This window comes from Fukomys damarensis, unplaced genomic scaffold (assembly GCF_012274545.1).
Source record: "Fukomys damarensis isolate Sample0158 unplaced genomic scaffold, DMR_v1.0_HiC HiC_scaffold_39, whole genome shotgun sequence".
In the NCBI taxonomy this organism is placed as follows: Eukaryota; Metazoa; Chordata; class Mammalia; order Rodentia; family Bathyergidae; genus Fukomys; species Fukomys damarensis.
In genome coordinates this window covers 52,413,482-52,417,553 of record NW_022900951.1, presented here as the reverse complement: position 1 = coordinate 52,417,553, position 4,072 = coordinate 52,413,482, and the positions used below count along the sequence as shown (strand labels likewise).

At 36.1% G+C, this 4,072-nt stretch overlaps 1 pseudogene; it reads left to right on the top strand.

The window, feature by feature from the left end:
• The first annotated feature begins 246 nt into the window (after positions 1 to 246).
• Positions 247 to 1,850, top strand: LOC104867779 (annotated as a pseudogene).
• Positions 1,851 to 4,072: the final 2,222 nt, after the last annotated feature.

Here is a 4,072-nt window from a genome sequence, read left to right as displayed (position 1 = left end):
GGCCAGACTTCCAAAAGTGTTAGATGGATTTAATGCAATATCAGTCAAAATACCATTATCATACCTCACAGAACTGGAGAAATCATTCCTAAAATTCATTTGGAATAAGTTTGATCAGTAGTAGGAGTGGAGAATGGAACCTAGAGAGCCCGGAGCAGCCCCACCACTGCTGCCAGCTTAGTTACCATCACATCTTGGAAGGAGCTGCAGCTGGTTCGGCCAGCCCCAGTCATCATCATCACAACTATGAACAGGGAGTCTGAGACCCAGCAGCTGCCCGCTGTGCTGTCCCCTTGCAACCCTGGCCCTCAGCACTGCAGACACCAAGCCCAGCACCATGGGCAGTAATGCAGGGTGTGTCAGCCCAGGTGGCCTTGGCTGTCCAGTGGGGACAAGAAGATAATAATGATGATTATTGCAAATAATGACAATTTAGCTTCTTTGTTTCTTATCTTTATTCCTTTTATTTCTTTCTCTTTTCTAGTTGGTGTGGCTAATGTTTCCAAAACTATATTGAACAGGAGTGGTGATAGTGGACATCCTTGTATTGTTCCTAGGTTTAGAGTAAAGGATTTCCATTTTTGAGCATTTAGTATGATTACAGCTATTGGTTTTTCATAGATGGCTGTTATCAGGTTGAGATAGAGATGGTCTATTCCAATATTTGTTAGTTTTTTTTTATCATGAAGGTGTGTTGGATTCTATAAAATAGAGTACTACTCATCTATAAAAAATGAGAAATTAGAAACATTTATAGCTAAATGGATGCACATTGAGGCCATATTCTCAAGTGAAATAAATAGGACATCTATGTGTAAATACCAAATCATTTCTCTGTTGTGAAAAACTGAAAGTGTAAATAAGGATCAAAATGCATAATAGCTGTTGTGAAATCGGAAGAAAAGGCCCAAAGGGGAAGGGAAAGTGGGAGGGATTAGGGAAAGGAAAGAAGGAAATGAAATTAATATGGGAAAATGAAAAAATTGAAACAAAGCCTTTGTAAATAGGGAGAGGTAGAAGTAGGGCATGGAAATGGGGGAAAAAAATAAAAACCAAGATAGAGTATGTAAAGCTACAAATTTCCAATGATGGATGTCATCATGTTGTATACCTAAAATGTACCAATAAAATTAATTTTGAAAAGGACAAGATCATTGCAATGAAGGTATTGGGAATAGTAAAATGGTTCAATGTAGTGAATGGAAATGGTTTCATCAACAGAAATGACACTGTGGAAGATGCATTTGTATACCAGACTGCCATGGTGGGGTTCCAGTTCACAGCAAATAAGCAGCAGACAGTAACCATTGTAGAGGCTATCCACATCATAGGTGTCCTCCAGGCAATTACCAGCAGAATTACCTGAATAATGAGAGTGGGGAAAAGAAAGAGGTAGTCAAGAATGCTCCCAAAGGCCAGGCCCAACAGTACTGGCCTTACCACAGGCAAAAGTTTCTACCCTCCGTATGGGCATGAGGCCTTAGGGGCATCAACCACAGTATTCCAACCCTCCTATGCAGAGAAAGTGATGGAGCATGCTGACAACAAAAGTGCAGGAGAAAAAAGTAGACAAGTGAGACAGAATATGTATCAAAGTTAGAGACCACAGTTCCAAAGGGGCCCTCCTCACCTAAGACAGCCTAGAGTGTTCAGCAGTGAAGAGGATAAGGAAAATCAAGGAGATGAGACCCAAGGTCAGCAGCCACGTGATCATTGGTACTGGCACAACTTCAATTACAGACTCAAATGCCCAGAGAACCCTAAACCACAAGATGGTAGAGACAAAAACAGCCAATCCACCAGCTGAGAATTCATCCACTCCCAAGGCTAAACAGGGAAGGACTGATTAAATGCTGACTTAATATCTCTACCATCATCTGGTTTAGTTATCCAACAACTAGAAACAAATATGAAATTCCAGCAATAAGAAATGAACAAAAGACTGGGAATGAAAGACCTTAAGTGTATGCTTTTTTCCCATTGTCCAGATAACTAGAACTATCTGCATTATCTATGCAGCATGGGGTATTTATTATTTTTACCTAAAGATGTCTCTTTTTGATAATGACAAACTTTTTTTAAAGCCTGGTTTTCTCTCAATACTCCTTTAAAGGTTTAAAATTGTTTCATATTTGGTTAAGTTGAAATTTTTAAGAACTTCACTTTTAATTTGTAATAAAAGTTTAGAATTCAATAAAAATAATAATAAAATTTCACTTGGATTCAGAAGAGACCAGAATAGCAAAAACAATTCTGGGTAACAAGGGCAAGGCAGGACACATCACAATCTCTGACTTGAAATTATACTACAGAGCTTCTGTGATCAAAAGAGTATGGTGCTGGCACAAAAATACCCCTGAAGATCTGACACAAAGATGCAGAAAGAATCTCAAACACACTCAGCCATCTTATCTCTGAAAAAAGTGCCAACCATGTTTACTGGAAGAAAGATAGCCTCTTTAATAAATGGTCCTGGAAAAACTGGCTTTCTACATGTCAAATACTACAACTAGACCCATGTCTTTCACTATGCACTATTCTACAATAAAAATGGATCAAAGACCTAAGTATTAAAGCAGAAACACTAAATCTACTGGAAGAGAGAATAGGTAGAGTCCATGAGAATATAGCAGTAGGGAAAGACTTCATGGACAAAATTGAGACTGCAAGGGAAGTACTACAAAGAATCAACAACTGGACCTTGTCTTATTAAAAAGCTTTTGCACAGCCAAAGAAATCACCAACAGAGTGAAAAGAAAACCCACAGAGTGAGGAAAAAAATATCAGGCAGTGGTTCTTCAGACAAATAACTAATATCTAGAGCATATAAGGAATTGAAAATTTCAGTCCACTCAAACTTAAAGAACCACTTCAAAAATGAGCATCTGAAATAAATATACACTTCTCAGAAGAAGAAGTAGAAACAGCAAATAAATACATGAAAAAATGTTCAAATGGTTAATCAAGAGATTCAAATTAAAGCAACACAGAGATTCCATCTCACTCCACAAGGAATGGCTAGTATCACAATATCAACCAACAACAAATGCTGATGAGGCTGTGTGGAAAAAGGAATCCTTCTCCACTGTTGGTGGGAATGTACACCAGTGTAACTGCTGTGAATATCACTGTGAGGGTTCCTCAAAAACTAGAAGTAGAGGTCCCACTTGACCCAGCTATTCCCCTTCTGGGTATATTCCAAAAAGAATTAAAAGAATCATCCTACAGTTATATATGAACATCATGTTTGTAGTGGAATAGTTCATAAGACTTAAATCTTTGGAACAATCCAAATGTCCATCAACTGATGAATGGAAAAAAAAAGATGTGGGTTTTTAATGTAATGGAGTACTATTCAGCCATAAAAAGGATAATCTTGAGACATTTCTAGGTAAATGGATTCACCTTGAGGACACACTCTTAAGTGAAACAAATTCAACACACATGTGTAAATATTACACTGTCTCTCTGGGGTGAGAGACTGAAAGTGAGAATAAGGTTCCAAAAGAATAATAAATATTGTGAAATAGGAAGAAATTGTTCAAATTTATAAAGAATGTGAGATACTTTGTCAATTCTGAAAATGTTTTATACACAAAAAGTTATAGCATTATTAGGAAATGAGCTGAGGGATAGATTGGAAAATGAATATATGTATACTTTTAAGACCATGATACACAGTGCATTTACCCATGATTATTCTGTAACAATTTTTGTCATGAAAATTTATTTTTATAGAACATATTTTGTATTTTCTTTATTAATATCCTTATAATATATTAAATGTTTTATACACAAAAAGTTATAGCATTATTAGGAAATGAGCTGAGGGATAGATTGGAAAATGAATATATGTATACTTTTAAGACCATGATACACAGTGCATTTACCCATGATTATTCTGTAACAATTTTTGTCATGAAAATTTATTTTTATAGAACATATTTTGTATTTTCTTTATTAATATCCTTATAATATATTTTTAATAAAATGGGCAAAAACTGAAATACTTTCCTCTAAAATCAGGAACAAGAGAAAGATTTCAAATATTACTACTCCTGTTCAACGTAGC